At 44.9% G+C, this 22,330-nt stretch overlaps 1 protein-coding gene across 3 annotated transcripts in view; it reads left to right on the top strand.

The window, feature by feature from the left end:
- Ncald (neurocalcin delta) overlaps positions 1 to 22,330 on the top strand; it is a 323,531-nt gene that overhangs the window by 138,881 nt on the left and 162,320 nt on the right. For all 3 annotated transcript variants that reach the window (XM_057792372.1, XM_057792370.1, XM_057792371.1), the window contains exon 3: positions 19,223 to 19,273. The gene's annotated coding sequence lies outside the window, so the exon portion shown is untranslated. The remainder of the gene's footprint in view (positions 1 to 19,222; positions 19,274 to 22,330) is intronic.

Genomic DNA, 22,330 nt, shown 5'->3' with positions numbered 1-22,330 from the left:
TTTCCCTAACAAATGGTGAATGGAGCCCATAAGAAACTATTGCTTGTTTTTAATTTTTTTTAGATTGCTCATACATTTCAGTTCCCTTGCATATTCTTTGACTACCTTTGGGTACTTTGTGCCAGATGGTCTTTCTGAGGAAATTACTGGATATGCAGTTGTAACTCTGTAAGTAATTTAGGGGTCTGGCACGTACTGATGAGGCTAAATCCTGTCCTTGTACCTTCTGTCCCTGCTCATCAATTTCAATAAATTCCTCAATCCTTTCAAATCTTTTTGCTACTGCCTTTTAAAAGTCCAAATCTCTTGTCCAGTGTTCTGTTCTAATGTCCTCACTGAGGATTCTAACTTGTTCAGTAAAGATAATGTCTCATCCTTGAATATATCATAACTTTTCAATAAATTCTGACAGATTCAACAGTGCAAATTCTTTCAGAAAATTTTGTTAAATTGATGCTATCCCTCTCAGTAGTACTGAACCATTTTTAATGAGATATTGAAAACAAAGCTAATTCCTAGAATCAAGTAATAGGAAGGAAAATAATGTAAATCTTACGTGATACCTTTCATAATATGAGGAAAATAATTATTGATCTCTTGGATGTTATCAGTCATTTTTTGTAGTTTTCAGATCTTACCTGTCAGTCACAAAGTAATTACAATGAATTGGAGTAGGTGTACTAATCATTATAGGCCAGCAGGTGTCACATTTGTAGCCATGTGGCTGAGAGACACAAGCAGCAGCAAACAGAACGTGTTGCTTTCTTGGGTACTGAAAAAATATGCTTTGTTTAACAAATTAAGAACAGTTATTTTTTTTTTTTTTTTTTTTTTTTGGTTTTTCGAGACAGGGTTTCTCTGTGGTTTTGGAGCCTGTCCTGGAACTAGCTCTTGTAGACCAGGCTGGTCTCGAACTCACAGAGATCCGCCTGCCTCTGCCTCCCGAGTGCTGGGATTAAAGGCGTGCGCCACCACCGCCCGGCCTTAAGAACAGTTATTAAGGCAATCAAATGATTCTAAGAGTTGGGGATCAGGATAAAGAGAAAACCCAAAGTTTTTCACCAGTGCAAGTTGCAGACTGTGTGCACCGTGGGGACTGCAGGCAGCCATGTGTGGGTCGGCATGTAATGCACAGATAGCATGTTGTGAGCTGGGGAGCACTGAGCAGCAGCCTGCTGCATCTGAGGGCTGGCTTTGGCCGCCGGTGGGAGAGTCAGTACCCAACACAACACGATCCCAAAAAGTGTGGACTGGTCCCCATGTTCAGGCACCAGATGGTGGTGGAAGATACAAAATAATCCCACACTAGTTCAGAGTTATGTATAATAAAGGGTTATTTGGGGGAGACTTACAGATCAGTGTCCTAGATCACAATCCTTTGTATGAATGGGGAACAGGAATAGAGTCTAGCAGCCAGAAGTGAGAGATGAAAGCAAAAGAGTGAGCACAGGCTTTACAGCTGCATTTGTAGTATAAGAGACCATGCCCAAGTTGGCTGGTAGCCTAAAGGCTATTGGCTGAAGGAGTGGAAGGAGTTCCCACAGCATCTTTGCTTGTTGGGGAAACGAAAGGGACAATGGAGATCTGTTTGCTAACTAAATGCTGTATGAAAGGCAAGACTGATTTGGAGGAGCCCATAAGTGGTTTACATAAGGCAGGTTGGTGCAAGCTGTCCGGGTACACCATTCCTTTCAGACTGAATGAGTGTTGCAATTTGTTTACTATTAGACATACTTAAAAATAAACTCCCGGGTGTTATGGTAGTGTTATTGCTATTGCTTTAAAATGAGGAAAACTGAGGCTCAGGAAGTTAAGTGTATTGGGGAAGACCATCTCATCAACTAGTACAACCAGGATGTGCCCACTAGCAGCTTGCCCCCAGGGTAGCACTGCCCACACCCTGGAGCTCTTGGGTGACCTCCATGCACACTGCCCTCCTCTCCTGGTTGCTCCTTTGCAGACTCTAATTCCTCGCTGTGAGGGTCACTGCATGCCCTGAAGGTCACTGCATGCCCTAAAGGTCACTGCATGCTCTGAGGGTCACTGCATGCCAGGGTTCTTTCCCAGTACTTTCCTTCAAACATGCTCTCTATCTGTGGTTTTAGCTGCCATATGTATTGGTTACTTTGCTTGTTGCTGTGGCCAAACACCTATCAGTGGGAGCAGCAGGGGGAGTATGAAGGCACTGGTCAGATGGCGTCTGCAGTCAGGAAATAGCACTAGCAGCTAGAGACCACATGTTCACACACAGAAGCCTCTGGGGGACAGTTTGCATCCAAGCCACACCGCCATCTATCTGCTAATGAGTTCCATGCTTCTGTCCAGCCCAGGCCTCTTTCTTGGTTCCCAGAGAGGTTGATCCAATTGCCTATTGTCTTTATCTGAGTTTCAATTCCTTCTACGTAATGTTTACCTACAATGCTTCGTCTTCCTCCTATGTGTGCTCCTTTTAAGGGTAGACATCATGGAGGCAGGCGGGTACAAAACATGAGACCAACCTTCAATGTCCTTATTCTTCTCCAAACCCACGTAGCTCATCTGTCCTTCCACCTTCCCTAAATTTGCTCCACATTGTCTCTCTTGATTCAACACCCTAGATCAGTATTGCCACTTAGCTGAATTAGTGTGTCATCCCAAAGTGACCCTTCTCCAGTCCTGCAACCTTGTGGTCACTACCTCACATTGCCATAAACAAGACCTGTCCACAATATGAGACTAACCATGGTCCTTCTTGCTTAAAAGCCTTCAAGGTCTCCCAATGACCTTCAAATAAAGCTGCCTTCCTATTCTGGCTCCCTAGGCTGGTGGGAGCTGCGTTCCTGCGTTGGCTTCCATCTTTTTCTATAGCCAGAGTGAGCTTCTCTTAGCCTATCCCTTTCCCCTAAAGCCTTTGCACATCACTTTTGGAGAAAGCGTGTATGGCTGGTTCTGAGAACGGGCTTTATTTCTCACCCACCAGCTTCTCACATTCAGATCTTTGCCTTCTTTCTATATTCTTTACAGAGAATTTCTCCCTTGGGAAGTCTTCTTTGACTTTGCAGAGGAAGTGCCTTTGATCACCCTATGTAACACTTACCATAATTTATTGCAATTGCTGGTTTAATTGTCCATCTCTGTGTCTACTTGTAAAACCCCTTAAGGCCAGGCTCCCATGTGGGTCCAGCTCATTACTCCTTGAAACTAACAAAACGTCTGGCACATAACAAAACTCTATTTATTTATTGAATATTGAATGTTTCATAAAAACATCAAAAGCTATAAATTAGCCAAACAAGACCCCCCAAAATTCAATGCTTTTTGTCTCTAGTAGGTCAGATCACCAAGTGAGAAGACAAGCTGGAGACAAGTTTGTCTTTTTAGTCAGAAACTGGGAAACCAGAGAAAGTAGGAGAGGCTCCTCATCCCACTTTGACAGAGCAGATTCACTCTTAGCGCTGATTGCTTGTAACCCCAGGATGCAAGATGCCGATGAGACAGTGGTCAGAAAGATGCTCTAAATGTAGCGTGTCCCAGGAAACGGGAAACATTGGCAACCATATGCCCAACACTGGCCTCTTCTCTCTCGGTTCTCAGAGTAGTTGATCCAAATGCTTGTGTCTACCTGCGAAAGTTAAGAACACCCCTAGCTCCTCAGAGGAAAAACTTACTCATGTACTTTCTTCTTGGCTACCACGCCTGCTCCTCCCAGGACACAGGTGGCACCTGCTGCCCATTTAGCTTTGACTGTCATCTCTTCAAGCCTTAAAATCCTTGCTTCTAGAAGATTCATTGGTCACTTAGGAAACCTTGAAATCGGGGAGTGAGTGCTACCCTCACCTCCAGCATCTTAAAACTTGATGCCCAAGTATGTCATTATCCTAACAGAGCATCATCCATGTCCAGCAGCAGAAGAGGTAGCGGGCCTCACAGTATTAGCCCAGGTGATTTTACTAAACAAATGTGTGACACACTTCGCTCCACACTCACTGTGGCTTAGTCACTTCTGTAAACAGATAAGCAGCTTCATCTTACAGAGAAACCCCGAGGCCAACAGCAAGCCCAGCCTTCCAAAAGGGATGGAGTTATCCGCGGGATCTGTCAGCCTCCTATCTCGTTCCAGTTTGCCTATGAACTGTCTCAGGCTCTGTAATTAGAAGGCTACATGTACACATTTCATTAACCCATTCTCCGTTTTAGCTCCTGACTCTTCCCTTCTTGCCTTCATTCCCCCAACCCTTACCATTGAGGGTGAGGTCCTCTGCAAGGGCAGCGGGAGCTCTTAACCCGCAAACCACCTCTGGCCCCAGCAGAACTTTCTTATCTGTAAACAGACCAGTGCTGGGTGAAGCTGTATATTACCACAATGGTGCATTTGGGTACTACCGCCAACATACCTGGTTTCAAAGGACTGCTCAACTATCCCCACCAGCTGCATGGCACACTGAAAACTAATGCTCTTGGCTCTCAGTTTCTCCATCTGTATAACGTAGATGATAAGATATATCTCTATATTTGATGTGAGGATTAAGTGGGTTGAAGGTGATGTCCTTAGCACAGCGCCTTTAGTGAGTGTTAAGTTTCATTATTCTCTCTCTCTCTCCCATTGTAAGTATTTGTAAGTATTCCATTGGGTAAAATGATGGAACCATGCCTGCCCCCAAAGTCAGCCTCTAAGCTAAAGACTGTTGAGGTTGTCAGGTTGCAGTATATTTCTGCAGAGTGCTGGGGTTCAAATCTGATGCCATGCACATTTAAGGCAAGTTCTCTGCCACCAAGCTGCACCCCTGCTCTAGGCTTCTTGAGCTCCCTTATTCTCCAGGGAAAGTTGAGCGTGTCATCTGCCTGCCCCACAGTTCCACGACACAAGACAATCAGACGCAACAGGGAGTCAAGTTGAAGCAGGAATTCAGTTTATTACCGTGAGCATCAGCTTATGAAGGTTAAGCAACATCCTGTGGTATGAGGGTACCTCCAGTCAATGAGAGGCGGCCAAACCCTCCCCCTGGCTGGAGGGGCGTCTATCTAGCTTTTGCTGTCTCATCCTCACTCAAACTCGAGCCAGACTTTTTCTCTGTCCTATAGGCCTTTGAGGTTCAGGCCCTGAGATAATTTTGGCCCAGCACACCCCTGCCCTGCCCACCCCATTATTCTGTGTTTGATTTCTCCAACAGGTTAGGGGAGGGGCTGGCGCCTCCTCTGGATCCCACCATCTGCTCACAGAATTTTCCACCTGTGCCGTCATTGTTTGGGTTCTGTTTTCCATTCTGAAATGTGCAGGCAAGAGTTGGAAATTCATTGCCTGAGACTGGTTAAGATGAAAGTTTGTCAGAGCACAGCAAGATCTGAGACTTCTGGTGTGGGACACCTGCCTCTGAGGCTTCTGGTGTGGGGGGACACCTGCCTCTGAGGCTCCTGGTGTGGGACACCTGCCTCTGAGGCTCCTGGTGTGGGACACCTGCCTCTGAGGCTCCTGGTGTGGGACACCTGCCTCTGAGGCTTGTGGTAGGGGGGGGACACCTGCCTCTGAGGCTTCTGGTGTGGAGACACCTGCCTCTAGGACTTCTGGTGGGGGACATCTGCCTCAGACTTCTGGCGGGGCCACTGGCCTCTGGTACTTCTGGTGGGGAACACCTGCCTCTGAAGCTTCTGGTGCAGGCCACCGGCCTCTGAGACTTCTGGTGCAGGCCACCGGCCTCTGAGACTTCTGGTGCAGGCCACCGGCCTCTGAGACTTCTGGTGTGGGGACATCTACCTCTAGGACTTCTGGTGGGGGACACCGGCCTCTTCTCATGGGCCCATATGGTTTCCCATGTGCCTCTGGGAGCATGAGCTGGCAGTAAGGGTACGTGCCATCCTCTTATTGGGAAGCTACTTGCAGCATTTGAGATGAATGATGTCAAATGAAACTTGGGACCCCTCCCTTTCACACCACTTTCTGTAAAATATTTGCCTGGTTTCAAATATCAATTTCATACCCGTGATTGAAAATGAAATTTTACCTACAATCGTGAAGAACTGTTGCTTTCAAAAATGCTTTACCCAAAACATGACTCATTCGAGTAGAGTCTAACTAGATTCCTTCACCAGAAAAGAAATTAAAATCCAGGTGTTTGGGAGTAGAAGAGAAGAAAATAAGTATCAGTTTATCACTTGTGGCTTTTGGTCATCCTTACATGAGACATGTCTTTTTCTTTCTTTAAGCCAGTCGGCCCGTGCTTGGGATATTTTAACAACTGCAGAATAGACACATTATTAGCTATAGATAGATGGCTTATCTCAGAAATTGCCACAGTGGGGCTGAGACTTCTGTCACTTTGTGTCACCTGTCATCCCTGCTCCCTCCTAAGCGTCTCTGCAGGTGCTTGCCCATGACAGGTGCACCACAGAGTCCCCTGTGTGAGCCCTGTCTGTCTTATTAGTTGGGAGGATACACAGTTTTCTCTGGAGTCTGGCTCATGGGTTTAGCATTTGTGTCAAAATTCTGAGACATACCAGTTGATGTAGAGAGTGAATGGATGGTCATTCTGTTAGATTCCTGATGGATGGGACACGTGGTCTACCCTGGCGGTTTGAGGTGTGTTACAGCCGAACCTACAGGAGAAAATGTCTTCAGCGGAATTTCTTTATTTTATTTTTTCTTATTATTTGATACATGAAAATCCTAAATATATTGAATCCCTTCCTTGGTGAGAAGTTGAAACTTCTTGTCCTCTTGAAAAAATAATCATTTGTAGACCTTCTTTTTAAATTTCACCTAAAATATTTTATAGCATCGGTGTTTGTCCCTTCCAATTCACGGTCCTGTTTGGAAGCCTGTGGCTACACACAGCGGCTTTATCCACTTCAGCAATGGCAGGCTGGCTGGTCTGTGTGGGGTAAAGTCTGCTTATAAACCGTTCATTTTTGTGTGGTTTTTTACCTTCATCATCAGCTCATTGGGTCCTGCTCTGTTTATTCCATGCATTGTTCCTGACCTGCGCTGGCACTGTCATTTCACAGCCGTGTTTGTTGTAATCAGCTCATCCTCCGGCTGTACTGTAAGCGCCGTACCTGCTGCTGTGTGTGTAGTCTCAGTGGGAGAGAAAAGCTGTAGCCCAGAAGGTTAAGCAGAAGCCTGGGCTCTGGCCCTGTCCCCGCAGCCAGGGCTTTGGAGTGTATTTGTATCTTATTTGCCGTATTACTTGATAGGAATGTGTTGTGGTCATCTGGCCTGGCCCAGACTTGGTTTCAGTGATGGGTGGCCCTCGGATGGGGGTGGCTATGAAACCCCCACAAGCCTTCACTTCTTTTCCATGTTTCCTTTGAGGGCTTCTCGTGTCTTGTTAGAAAGCTCTTAAGATCTAACAGGACCCTTCTATTGCTGCCTGCGACAACCAATTTTGCTTCCATCTTTGCCTCGATAACTGCTTTCCTAAAAGCATGTGGGAGTCATTGTAACATGGCTGGTAGAAGCTTTCTCCCAATTACCATCTCAGAGCTGAAAATGGGAAGCTTGCTCTGCTCCAAATGTGGATCAATGTTCAAAGAGCACAACTTTGGCCTTGAAAAGAATGTTTAGTGCTAAAAAAAAAAAAAAAAAAAAAAAAAAACCAAAAAGCAACAAATGTACGTGAAGGCCTCTCTCCTAAGCTACTTTTATGTGTCAAGTAGCATCCTAGACGATCTTTTTTGTTTGTTATATTTTTAAACAATGCACTGGGGACAGCACCCAGGAGCTTTAAAGAAAGACTGACCTGAGATCTCACCGCCACTTACTTACTGTCCAGTCTTAGGGTCATCAGTTAGCATTAGTTAGCACTTGGATTAGAGGCGTTCGAAGCTGCATCATGGAGCTGCTGTGAGGGTCCAGGGCCAGCAGCAAGTAGTAGACGGGCACTGCACTATGTCAGCCTGTGTCGCCCGCTGAGAAGTCCACTGCACTGACGATAGCAAAACCTGATCAGTTGAGTCAGCCCTTGCAGCTGTTTGCAGAGCAGTGAACAGAGGTTGCTGTGTTTGTTTTTTTTTTTTTTTTTTTTCCTGAGAAGATTAGCTGGGCAAACTCTTCTCAACCAGAATGGAGATGAGAGAGAACGCTGAGCTACTGGAAAGCCTTTAAACTCCACTTTGCAAATAAAGAGAGAGAATTAATTAAAAACAATCATTAAGTCATTGAAAGAGCTGGGGAGACAACCTACTTAGCAGGGTTTTCGGCTGGTTCCTGTGCAATTACTTTCTGTGTGATTTAGAGAGGCGTGCCTCGTTAAAACTGCACTCCAGACAGCCCATCAACCTCAATGTGTTCTCCTTTCAAAGACCTGGAATCGGTTTCTACAACCCTGAGAACACCAGATCGTTAAATACAGGGAAACACTGTCTGCTGGCCCCAGAACTGTGGGGAGATCTTCATGGCTGCTGATTGATATCGTCGCTGGCTTTCCCGGTCTCTTTGTTAATTCACTGAACACTTATTGACAGCCAGTGATAGCCTGATACCTAATTACTCAGATGGAACTATTCTGAGCTAATTTCTTCCAATGTCATGGTACAGAGATAAATCTTGCTTTCTACAAGATGGGGGAAATTGTTCTTTCTCTCTCCATGCATGGTGATCCTTGTGGGAGCCAAACACTTGACAGTATAGATTTAACTGAGTGTTAAATTTAATACATATCTATTGCATATTCTATTCAATACTCTGGATGATGCAACGCTTAATTGTTTGACTTGCAGTAACAAATGCAAGGCTGACCCAGCCCTGTGGCAACACCAGGAAGATGCTGACAAGTCCCTAGGTGACAAGCTGCCATCATAGCCCTGTGCAGCACAGGCTGAAGGTCTGACCTCAGCTTCAGGCTCGAGGATGCACCCCAGGTCTTTGTCACTGTTTAAGTATCCTAGGTTCAGTTACTTGCAGCATGTTTTTATTGCCAATTCCAAACATTTTTACTGCCGTTCTTGGTGGCTCGTCATTAACAGAGATAGCAAGACTGAGCTGGACCACACTGTTTGCCTGCTTAGCCTGACTCCATAGTTTGTCTGAACATTACCATTCCTTCCTACATGATTTGAACATGATACTGTCTTTAAGAATAAAATGGTCCCTAGGCTATGTAGAGCATGGCTATTGGGAGATGTGGCTGAATTCCAATCTCCACAGCTTCAGCAAAGATCGGGCGTAAACATGGAGGCAAAGAACATCTCTTAGAGATGGTTTCTCAATCTCTTAGGTGGGGTAAGAGAGTCATGAAGGCTAAATTTAATCCCCCACATGAAGTGTAACATAAATCTTCAAATGCGTTATTATATTCATGTGCTACATTGCTAGTCCATACACATAAAATATAAAATGAATAGCAGTAATTTCTCATTGTTGGTAGAGGTCTAATGGGCCCCATGTCTGGTAATCAAATGAGAGACTGGTGGACAACTAAGAAAAAAAGGGCCTGGGATGAACTACTGAACAGAAAGCTTGTTATGGGAAGTCTTGGAAAGATCCAGAAGCCCTGGGAATTCCTGAAGAAAATCCCTTCCAAACACTCCTGTATTGCTGGTGGGGGTGCAAACTGGTACAGCTCCTTTTGGATATCAGTATGATGATTTCTCAGAAAATTAGGAAACTACCTTCCTCAAGATCAAGCAATACCACTTTTGGGTATATATCCAAAGGATGCTCAATCGTGCCACAAGGACATGTGCTCAACTATGCTCATAGCAGCATTGTTTGTCATAGCCAGAACCTGGAAACAACCTTAAATGCCCCTTGACTGAAGAATGGGTAAGGACAATGTGGTACATTTACACAATGGAGTACTACACAGAAGAAAAAATAATGACAGCTTGAATTTTGCAGGCAAATGAATGGATCTAGAAAACATTATATTGAGTGAGGTAAGCCAGACTCAGACAAATATCATAAGTACTCACTCATAAGTGGTTTTTAGACATAAAGCAAAGAAAACCAGCCTACAGTTCACAATCCCAGAGAACCTAGACAACAATGAGGACCCTAAAAGAGACTTACATAGATCTAATCTACATGGGAAATAGAAAAAGACAAGATCTCCTGAGTAAATTGGGAGCATGGGGACCATGGAAGAGAGGGTAGAAGGAGAAGGGAGAGGAGCAGAGATAAATGTAGAACTCAATTTAACAAAAGAGAGAAAAAAGCCCTTCTAAGTCAGGCTCAATGCAGAGGGTGCAAAGGCCAAGAGTCTAGGGCTTCCAGAAACATCATGTGTTTTGTAATGTCCCTGTGTGGACAACCAACAATCTTGAGGGATGGTGTATACCCCCCCCCCGGTTCTCCAGTTATTTTCCCAGTGTCCTCTATCACTGTGATGGTTTTCTTTACCAAAATTATCACACACAAAGGTTTTTTTAAACCAATGTCTTTGCTTGTTTATTTTTCATGATTTATCTTCTCCGAAGAATACGAGCTCTAGAAGTGTAGGTACCATGTCAGTCAGCATGTGCAACCCCGTGAAAACAAGGGTGCAATGCATTATTGTTAAGTATTTGCGGTATGGTAAATAAGAAACATACAGTTCTTAGCCATACGGCATGATGTAAAGAGTACTGAATGAGAACAGAGAGGTCCCAAGAAGAATCTTAGGTTCTATTTGGTTAGGTTCATTAACAGATTAGATGTTTAGAAAGAGATCACTGGAAAAATGTTAGGTTCCTTTTGGGTAGGTTCATTAACAGTTTAGTCATTTAGGAGGAGACAGAAAGCATGCAAAAATCAAATTGAACAATCGCAGAAACTGGAAGATGTATCTAATGTCATGAAGTGAAATTTCAAATGATCTCAATTCCAAGGCAAGAAGAGTAAATACATGAAGAGGTGTTGTGAGGAACCGCTTGTTTGTTCCTGGCTGCTCAGCCCCAAAATAGTCACACAGAAACTGTATTACTTAAATCATTGCTTGGCCCATTAGCTTTAGCTTCTTATTGGCTAACTCTTACATCTTAATTTAATCCATCTCCATTAATCTGTGCATCACCACAAGGTCGTGGCCTACCAGCAAAGTTTCAGCATGTCTGTCTCTGGCAGTGGCTCCATGGCTTCTCCCTGACTTCAACCTCTTTTTTTCCAGCATTCAGCCTAGCTTTTCCCTGCCTAACTAAGTTCAACCTTGCTATAGGCCAAGCCAGTTTCTTTATTCATTAACCAATAAAAGCAACACATAAACAGAAGGACCTCCCACACCAAAAAGGCAAAATTGAAATGCCTACATTTAGATTTTAAATCTGTCTTTCTCAGACGGAATGTAATAGCCAACCAAAACAAACCAGGGTCCCGTAGCAGATAATATGCAAGAGACCTGGATTTATTGACTGATCTGAGCCCCACCCCCAAACTATATCCTTGTAGAATTGTAATGAAACCCCACTTTGGTCATACATGGAAACCTACTGTGAATGTAGCAAATGAATAAGCAAAATGTAGCAACGCTCAGGGCTCAGCCTCAGGGACCTGTTTGGGGGAAGAAACTGTGTTTTGTTTCATATTGCTTTCTCTGCTTTGGTCCCTAAGTAACTCTAACACATAGACTGGGATGGGAGCTTCTGCCTTGACTGTAAACCCCGCAGCCCACATCCTTTCTTGCCTAGGACTTGGCACTTCTGCTTTGCCACTGGTCATTCTTCCTTCACTGATTTTCTTCTCTTAACCATTCTCATCTACATACGTTATATATTGGCCTCCATCTTTGTAGTCTCCATCCTATAAACAACAGTCCTGCATAGTCCCATTCCCGACTAAGAGTTGCCCAGGCCCATTGTCCCCACTTCTATTTGACCTCACTCCTCTCGGAGGTTTACCCTATTACTCCATCAAATTATTTCTTCATGGTCACCCATGACTTCTATGTTCCTAGAATTCTGGATAAGTATAACTTAATGGCTTGAATGAGGATGACTCCCATAGGTTCGCATACCAGTTGTTTCCCAGTTGGTAGATGTGTTTGGAAAGGAACACAAGGAGTAGCCTTGTCACTAGGAAGAGGAGCTGTGTCCCTAGGGATGGACTTTGAGATTTCAAAAGACTTGCACCATCCCAGTGTGCTTTCCTCTCTCTGCCTGGCTGTAGCTCAAGATGCAAGCCCTCAGCCATTCCTTTCCTCTGCCATTATGGGCTCTTAGAAGCCATAAACCCCAAACAAACTCTTTATTCTATGAGTTGCCTTGGTGTCTTATTACAGCAATAGAAAAATAACTAAGACAACAGCTAAGACCCAGTCAGAGAGTTTAACAAGACTCAATCATACTTATTCCAACTAGCTGTAGGGTCCCTCTGAGACTCATTCTCTCCATCTACAAAATGAAGGCCCTAACTTCAATGGCACAGGATTTGTGAGAGGTTGTCCATGGATGAATTCATCTCTGAAGGCTTTGGGGAGGAGTTCCCCTGGGAGATGAGCTTCCAGTCAGATCCCAGCTTATCATTCAAAACACAGCCCAGCCTGAACGCCAATGTTGCATGCTCAGAGCACTTTAACAGCCGTTTAGGCATGAAATAGACAGGAACATCTTGGCTAAAACCAGTGCTCTCCTGTTATTTTTAGTTCTGCCTTCTCTGACATGTTTTCTTCTGGGAGTTGTAGACTAGACTGTGCTCAGAACACAGTCCAAACTCCAACTGAGTCTGCTCCTCAGTCAGCCTCAGCTCCTGCCGTCCCTTCTAAACTCCTCAGACCTCTTGACAGCCAGATCCATGCTGCTACAGCTTGAATATTAAAGCCCCCCTCCCCCCTGGCTCGTGCTGAATCGCTGGTACCCAGCCAGCAGCCCTATTTTAGGAGACTCTGGAAACTTTAGGATTTGGGACCTTGCTAGAGAAAGTAGGTCACTGGAGGCAGGTCCTTGGAGGTCTTTTCCCCCTGGCCTCTTTCTTCCTCTTTCTCTACATCCTGTCCACTGTGGGGTGAAAAGGTTCCTCTAGTACCAGATGTTTCTGTCATCGTGAGAGTCTACCCACAACTACTGCGTCCCAATAGTGGACGGGATCTCTGAAACCATGTGCCACAGTGAAAACTTCCCCCTTAAGTTGGTATCTTGGTATTTTGGAATGAATAGGCATCTCCACCTGTGGATCTCTCTCGGAGCTGCTTCCTCTGCATGCGCCGCTGTTCGCTAACCCTTGGCTACCCTTCCCCTTTCACCCTTCACTTCTCAAGCTAGAAGACTCTTTCTTAGAGCCCCCATCCTACGGAGATTCTTCTGAACCCTTCCCGTCTCAGATCTGATTTCTTATCCTCATAACAGTGCACACTTGTACACATATAGATGGACCTGGGGGTTGGTTTCAGGGCTGCGTACGTGTGTTATATTGAGACTTGTTTCCCTGTCTAGATTTTATGTGTTGTGAGAACAGGGATTTTACTCGTCTTGTTGGCTGTGCACTCTGGCTGTGCTTGGAAAGTCAGATATTCAGATTGTTTTCTAAGCGGCTAAGAATGAATAAAGGCATAAATCAGTGAAAGGGGAAGATGAGTAGGGGGATAAGCAAGCCTACGTCACAGTGGCAGCATGAGGACTGTGTGTGATGGCCACCTCTGACTGTGACTATCCTTGGAACGAAAGAGAAAGATCTGGGTCCCTCGGGCGAAGAGTAGCTTTGGAGCCATTTGCTGGGTACCACCTCCTCTGTGTCCACATCTTGGCCCTTCTCAGTAGATGTTATCCTTATTGGCTTCCATGGTGAACACTGACCCTCGGAGTTTGGAAACTATGGAAACTAGTGTTTTTACCTTAGTTCACCCACTACCCAGAGAGATCCACCCACCATCTTATCCAAACCTCTGCTTTGCCTAGCTTGCCTACCTGTGGCGTTTCTACTTATTCCTGCTGAGACTTGGGATGTCCAGGAGTTCTTGAGAACTAAATGAGGAGATCATCCGTTGAGCCCTTGGCCTTGGGAGTCAAATTCTAGCCCTGCAACTTGTGTGCCAGTCTGGATTCCCAGTCTTTATTTTAAACTGGGAGTCGTCACCACTAGGGATGCTTCTGAAGAGTGAGTTGGCCAACTCATATAAGGGGTTTGGCTCTATACTTGTGAACAGTCGGTATTTGGTACTAATTCATCATTGCAAGGCCTTTAAAAATGAATTTGATTTCCTTTTAATCACCCTCCTGTAGGCATAGAAATATACACTATGTCAACAGATGTGTGCTGAGAAACTGGAATCATTTTTGAAAACCAGAGACCATGGGGAGGATATCAGTGGCTTATAGAATGTTAGCCACTGAATAAATAAATAGGCCTTGGGAAAGAGGAGGCAGGAGGCATGAACTGTCTTTCCAAGGCACTGCGGTGACTGGCGGCCCAACTCCCCGTGCTGTTGTTAGCTGCAGCTTAAATATCCGGAGAGAACCAGCTCCTGCCTTGTGCTTGGGCCCATCCATGGTGAGGAGAGGAGCATGGGCCTGCTTGAGTACCAGAGTCACGGGGACTCAGGGCAGACAGTTCTAGAAGGCTCAGATGCTGACTAGACAAAATGACCCTCACACCGACATCTTCTGACTACCTTTTAGCTTCTTCCCTGCCCACATTTGTTTTCTGTTGTAACCCAGCACCCTCTCCCTCTGTCTTTCCAATGATTTTCTATGAGTGGCTTCTGCACTGTTGACCTGTTCATGTGGTCATTGAGGCAGCGCATGCTGATGGGATCCGTAGCAATTATCAGCTTACATCAATGAACCAAACATGTTTATGTCCTCAAAGACTTCCTTCCCAGTGAGGATAGACAGACAAACACAAAAGAAATATACCCGTCGAGTGGTAATGGGGGCTAACAGTCAATGCCCATGGAAAACTCTGAAGATGGAGAGGGTTGCCCTCTTCATGAATCTTTTACCTATCCTCTTTTGATGACTTCGTCTGTGGTAAATATGGGCTGGCTTCTCTCCTTAGGAGTGAGCACTTCAGCATTCCCTAGATAAGACTCCCTTGTGATTTGACTACTGGGTGATTGCATTTTCCTTAATTGAGCCAGCCAAGCCCTCTCCACAGTGTTCCATTGCAGGCGACCTGACAGAGGAGAGAACTGTCTCTGAGCCCTCCACGTCTTCTGTGACATTTTGGAGCATGCTGGTTGTCTAAAGAAGACCTTTGTTTAATCCCATGCAGCCAATCTCTGTTCTCTGGAATCAGGCTGGTTTCTTGGTGTCCATTTTAAATGTGTGTGTGTGTGTGTGTGTATGTGTGTATACATTCACTTTCTGGGTTTTAGATCAACTGTAGACTATAAGAGAAGTAATCATGTCTTGTGACTTAAGTCACAGAATGATGACATCAGAATGAAGCCCAGCCCTGGAGGACCTAGTCCAGGTAAAATGGTAGCAATGGCAGTAACACAGTTTTGTTTTTATTTTGTTTCTAACAGAGATCAAACCCAAGACCTTGTGCATGCTAAGCACGCACTTGGTTACGGAGCTGCACTAGCAGGCCCAGAAATGGTTTTTAAAAGACAAGTTAGAACCCTATTAAATTGCTCTATCTATAGTTAGTGCTCATGTTTACCACATTTGAGAGAGCCAGATTAATCCTCCTCTGTGGACTCAGGCTAAAAGCAGAAAGTGAGATGAGGAAAGGCTTTGAAATAGTTTTGTGCACTGGTGCGTCGTCTCTGTGGGCAAAGGCATCTTCTCCACAAATCCAACAGCCTGAGCTCAATCTCTGGAGCACACGAGGGAAAGAGAAGGGACTCTGGAAGTCATCTCTGTCCTTGCCATGTGTGCCACGGCGCCCGTGCATGGTGCTGTCTTCTCGGCAATCATTTTTCGTTGAAATGAAGAAAAATTGAAAACAATTATTAGCTGCCTCTGTAAAGCGTAGCGCTCAGATGTCCCCGCCTTGCAAAATGTGTGGCTCCTCAATGACAGGACTGTCCTTGACACAGCTTTGGTTCCGGTAGCCGTGTTTGAGATGGTCAGCTGTGTTGTGAGTATATTTAGCTTATGCTAAATGCCCCTGGGAAGATGAGCATCATCTGTTTTCAGTTTAATTGTGTTTGGGGCATGGTACATTTTTTCCAGATGAATAAATATTAAACATTTCCCACTTTCTGAGGAAAACTAGGGTTGAATTTGAAGCACGAGTTATCAAACATACTTTAAATCCCATGAAAAAGAAATGTAAGGAGTGATGGGCCGTTTACAAGACTTTAAAAAATGTATTGCTCTATAAAAATGCCAGGTTTCAGATGAAAAATTGTACACACGCCTGACAGGCCGTTGATGTGTTCCATTCCTACTAGCATGGAGGGATGGCAGGGCTGACCAGGGCTTGGCGATAGTGCCTCAGGAATACCGCAGCTCCACAGCGCCGCCCCACAACACCCAAAACTGCTCCGCGTGCTCGATCCAGATGTTTACAGCCCCTAAAGCTTCCACAGCACACCAACTTGGAGATTTGCATATTCAAATAGAAAATATCTTAAGCCTTATCAGTGTCATAAAAGAGTTTGCTCTGGGCTGATGGAAAAATCAATTTAGCCAGCAACATTCATCTGCTTCTTCATAAACCGTAAAGCTTCCCAGCAGAGATCTTAAAGGAAAATTGAAGTCAACTGTAAATAGATTTAGGAGGATGACGGCATATTCCTCTTCGTGTGTCCACAGCATGTGGTCATTCTGATCAACCCCCTGCTAACAGACGCTCAGGGCCTCAGCCTCCAGGAGCTTCCATCATCCTCCATCCTTTGCCTTCCCAGTCGTAACATAAATTAGGAAGGTGCGTAGCAGAACACTCCGGATATGAATCGTCCCCTGGTCCCAGGCACATGTGTTTGTAGGTAGCATGTGCCTCTATGTAGGTAGAATGGACTGGGTAGACTATGGGTAGATAGAACGTGTCTGTGTGTAGAGCGGACTGGTAGACTATGGGTAGGTAGAACGTGTCTCTATGTAGAGGGGACTGGGTAGACTATGGGTAGGTAGAACGTGTCTGTGTGTAGAGTGGGCTGGGTAGACTATGGGTAGATAGAACGTGTCTGTGTATAGAGTGGACTGGGTAGACTATGGGTAGATAGAATGTGTCTGTGTGTAGAGTGGACTGGGTAGACTATGGGTAGGTAGCACGTGTCTCCATGTAGAGTGGACTGGGTAGACTATGGGTAGGCAGATTGCATTTCAGTATACAATAGTCTGTGGGAAGATCTGAAGTTAGTGCAAAGGCCTAGAGAAAAGAGAATTCTCCTGTCCTGTGCTACTGGCTTACCAGCTGCCCTGATCCTTTACAAGCTCTCAGGTGTGATGCTGTGGGGCTCCATGGCAGGTCAGGTCACTCACTGGCCTTGCCATTTCACCCTGTCCCCCATAAGTTCTTAAAGCCTGACATGGAACTGACTATACATACTTTAAAATGTGCAAACCATTGTGGATTTACTTCATCATTTCCACACCCTAGCAATGAAAAAGCTTCAGAATGCCATTCTTAAAGTCATATGCTTGGATGTCTCCAAAATAACTGAGTTAAAGGACAGTCTATAAAAAAATCATCCGGTCATATTTTTTTCTGTTCTAAATTGTGCTCAGAAAGATTTCTTTTAAGCCAAAGCTTTTCAATGGTGTCTATTAAATGTATAGACTGCAAGTGAGAAACTCACGAGAATCTGTTTTACATCAGAATTATTCGATGACTGAAAGTAAACATAAAGGAAGATGGGTCACTTCTGGAACACTCAGGGGTTCAGTCGGTGGCCCGCTGAAATGTATTGCCGCTATTCTGTGGGCAAAGGTGTAAGCTGCAGGCAAAGAAGCTCCGAGTTCTGTCTCAACTCCCTTCGGTTCTCTAACAAGGTTTGGAAGAGCCCTTAGTGTACTGCCTGAGATGAGCGTGACCACAAATGGTGCCTCGCCAAATCCTCAAACACACAGAACTCAGCAGTTAGGTTTTCTAGCACGTCAGTTACCGTTTCATGTTGAATTATTGCAATCGGTGTTTTAACTTTTAAAAAAATCAGGGAGGATGAATGATTGTGCAGTCTTTGGGCTTTTACCCCTAGTAAAGGTAGCATTGATCCTTACTAATTCAGTGATGTCAGGTGGGATTTCTAAAGCAGATCTTCCTAGAGGGCTTTGGCCTCTTGATAGCTTTAGAATTATGTTATAGAGATCGATTAGATTGTCTAGACTGGTGGCCCCAGAGGTATTAAAATGCCCTTTCTTCAAAGAGAGGGCTTAAACTCCAGACGCGTGTCCATTAGTGATGGGGTCTGGAGATCCCATCTTCTGCCTGGAGCTTTCTCCTCAGACTTGCTGAGTTGGTCTCCTCCCAGGTAGCTCACTTGGATCCTTTCATTCTTCTAGGCTATACTGTCCCGAGAATCTAACTTTCTGCCCTTAGTGATCTGCTTCCACCATGTGTTCCTGAGATAAAACCCAGTTTAGCAGGCTCAGTCAACAGGAGCTTTTTCCCAAGGAACCATCTACCATTCCTTATGGATGCTTTAAAAGATTCATATATATATGTGTATATATATATATATATGTGTGTGTGTGTGTGTGTTTGTGTGTGCACACATGTATGTGCAATGTGCACATGAAGACCAGAGGACCACTGGGGGGTGTTATTCCTCAGGAGCCATTTACCTAGTTTGTGAGCCAGACTCTTTCATTTGGCCTCTAACTAGTCCCAGCAAGGCTAGTTAGTAGTAGGGTAGGCTAGTCCCAGCAAGGCTAGTTAGTAGTAGGGTAGGCTAGTCATAGCAACTAGATAGTAGTAGGGTAGGCTAGTCACAACAACTAGTTAGTAGTAAGGTAGGCTAGTCCCAGCAACCCCAGGGCTCTGCCTGTCTGCCTCTCCAGCACTGGTTTCAAGTCTGTGTCATCACGCCTGGCATCTTTATGTGGATTCCAGGGATGAACTGTGGGTCCTCTGGCTGTGTGACACGCTCCTTTATGGGCTGAGCTATGTCCTCAGCACTGTGGATCATGACTGCTCAGTGTGTTATTTAACAGTCATGTTTTACACACATGGAAGGCAGCTCCTTTGGTGCTAGGCGCTGACCCTGAGGACCCGTCTTCTCCGGTGTCCTTCCTCCTCAGGGCTGCATCCTCGTCCAAGGATCCTGGAACCGTTAGGAAGTGAATCCCGGCCTCCCAGGGGACTGGCTCTGTCTTGTGTCCTAGAGGAGCCCTATCTTGTTGATCTGCACCAGTGACTCATGGCGCCAAGCCTCCGGCGCTCCCCTCGAGCAAGGCGAGGATGCCCCTGAAAGGTGTTGCTCACTTCTGTTCTGTTGCCTGTTTCTTTCAGATCATTCTCAGCTCCGGTCCTGTGGAGCCTCCTGAAAGCAACAGCCACACAGTAAGTGCACATTTAGAATTCTCTTCTCAGCTGCACACGGGAACCTGCGTTTTGTTCAATGCTTTCACGAAAATCGTTTCGTTCAAGTATTTTATCGGTGAACAGCAGCAGAAGGAATGAGGGTTTTATGTACAGGAGAAACATTGAGCCATCGCTTTAAAATTGATAGAACTAATAAATGGACGGAGATGAAAAAATAAAGCTCAGATTACCTCCAGGGATACACACAGCAACCTCCCCTGACATGTTAAAGCTGGGCCATAGTCCAAGCGGTATTTCAGACGGTGCCAGGCACTTGACGGGCACATATATGTTTGGGGAATGTATAGACGGGTTGGATGACTTGGCAGTTTGAGATAGCATCTCTGTGAGCCTTCAATCCGTAGCATGAGGCAATGTGGAGCCTTGGGAAGTGTGCCAGCTATGGATCTGGGTAAATCTGGATCTGGGTGCTTCGGTTCAATCCCCAACTCTGCCTCTTAGTGGCTACACCTATGTCAGCTCCTCTCTGTGGTCTGGTGTCCTCCCCCTTACAATGATTCTAATAGGACCGCCTCGCTGGCTGATACAATTGCCATTTAAAATACTTGTTAAAGTTTGATTTTATTTCTTATTGTTCTCTGTTTGGGGTTTGTTAAGACAGAATCTCACTCCACACAGCTCAGCTGTTTCCAGACACACTTTGGAGCCCAGGCTGGCAATGAACTTAAAGCCCTTCTTTCATCTCTCCCTACTGAGTGCTGGATTATGGGTGCGAGTTGTCATGTCCAGAAATGAGGACATGACATGACGAGGGTAGGAACATCTGCGTGTCTTGTGTGGGGACTGAAGCACTGGTTTGCTTTAAAAGCATCGACACCCCCATAGCATTGAGCTCCCTGCACTGAAAACTCTGCTTCCCAGATCTGTTCTACATTAAAAGCGGGGGTTCTTTGAGGAAAGGGTTGATTAAGACGAGGGCAGGAAATGCACAAGATAAGCTTAGAGTATCCCACGGTGCCAGAAACTGAAGAAATGAAAAAGAAAATGGCAAAACAAAGTTCCCTACCTGCCCCTTATGCAAATGTGGGGCCCAGCTGCAAGAGCCACCCAGCATGGTGCTGGGAACCTTCAGGTTCTCTGCAAGGAGTCTCTCTGGACCATTGAACCATCTCTACAACCCCTACCTGCTAATTTTTAAGTATGGGAGAAAAACATTTTGGTGTATAATTTGTGTGTCTCAAGATTCCTACCTAGAGAAGTATATTCATCAATGAACTTTTAAATTACACAGGCAATATTCATGTATACAGCACTCAGCAATATTTTATATCATCCTTGGAAGGAAGAACAAGTTGGGTGTGGTAGTGCATGTCTGTAATCCCAGCACTCATGAGGCTGAGGTAGTAGGATCTGGATCTGGCTATATAATGGGTCCCTGTTTGGAAATCAAAAGTACAAACAGTAATAACAACTAGGAAAAAAATGGAACAAAATAATTGTCAAAGCTGAAACATAATTATTTGAGTAGAAAGAATTAGAATTCTTTCGGTTCCTTCTGCCTCGCTGTGGCCACACACCTGACAGGAAACAGAAGGGAGCAGATGCTCGTTTGACTCATGGTTTTGGAGAGATTGCAACCTGGCATAGCCAGGAAACCAAGGCAAAATGGCTCCATCTGTAGAGGAGACAAGGCAACAGTTATTTCCCCCGCAGACCATGAAACGGAGAAAGCTACCTACCTGGAACCAGGGCTGGGAATAACCTCCAAGGGCTTGTCTCTGTTAACCTAACCCTGCCACACCTCCTAAAGACCCCACAGCCTTCAAACAATGCACAAGTGAGGGCCTCATGTTCAAAACATGAGCCTGTGGGACACTTCAAAGCCAAGGCATAACAGAAACTGTAAGTCTTGTTGTCTATTGCTACATAACAAACCACCACAAATACAGGACTTAGATCTGTTTCCATGCGCTGAGTCCGGGGGCAGCTAGCCCCAGCTTTGCTTACTGTTTCACATGCCAGCTATCCATCCCTCTGGTCCTTTATCAGGGCTCAAGGGTTTTCTTTCAGTTCATGAAGTTACGAAATTCAGTTGCACTTGGAATATTGAGTCTCTGGTTTTCTTTGGGACTGTCACCTGGATCTGTCCTCATCAAGGAACTACCCATCACCCCATGCTCTGTGACATTTCATAACCCTGTGTCCACATGACAGCTTATGGTCTCAAAGCCTGCAGAAGACTTTCTTGTCTTCTGAGTTGGCGTCTTACAAAGCAATTAGGGAAATACCTACCCAGTTGGCATTGCCGTAGCTGGCTAAAGGTAATGACAGGCCAAGCCTGAACTTCACAGGCAAGGCTCACACTGAGGATCGCGCGAGGGTGTACTTATGTGAATAAGTCATGAGTTGTGGGACATTGTGGGACATTGGGATCTCATGGCTGTTGGGATCGCCACCATAGTCAAGCAAAACAGCAAAAGTCGGGATTAAAGGGATGTGGTCACTGCTTGCTTCCGAACAGATTTCTGTTGGAGGTAAACAAATGGGCTTGCCTCTCACCCCAAACTAACAGCACCCTTCAAAGTTATCAGATGAGAGTTAGGATTACATGAAGATCAAGGCCATCAGAAAAAAATATTTGGATATAGTTCTTAAATGTATCACTGTATCTCTGACTAGTCTTTTTCTAGCACATAAATATGCTCTTGGCAACCATGTTTATGAATTTTGAGAACTCACTCAGTCAAAGCTCAGATAATAGCATTGCCGGTTTTCGTGGTTATTCATTTTAAGGCAATTTGGGTTTTTCCATACTTTCATTTCAAACTTCTGTCCACTAATAACTAATTGGTAGAATGATATCATTAAAGTTGTATGTCTCATGCTTTGCATATGTTTACGTGATTAAAATATATTGGATATTCGCTTTTGCAGACTCCTTATCATGAATTCTGAGTCCTTTTCTCATTAAATATCACACATAGAAATGCTGGTGTTGCCATGGTTCTCCATAAATTACTGTAACCACTACCTACATCTTTGGCATCTTGGGTTATCTTTTTCTCGTTTTGGTCT

This window comes from Chionomys nivalis, chromosome 17, assembly GCF_950005125.1.
Source record: "Chionomys nivalis chromosome 17, mChiNiv1.1, whole genome shotgun sequence".
In the NCBI taxonomy this organism is placed as follows: domain Eukaryota; kingdom Metazoa; phylum Chordata; class Mammalia; order Rodentia; family Cricetidae; genus Chionomys; species Chionomys nivalis.
This window is presented reverse-complemented; position numbering and strand designations above follow the sequence as displayed.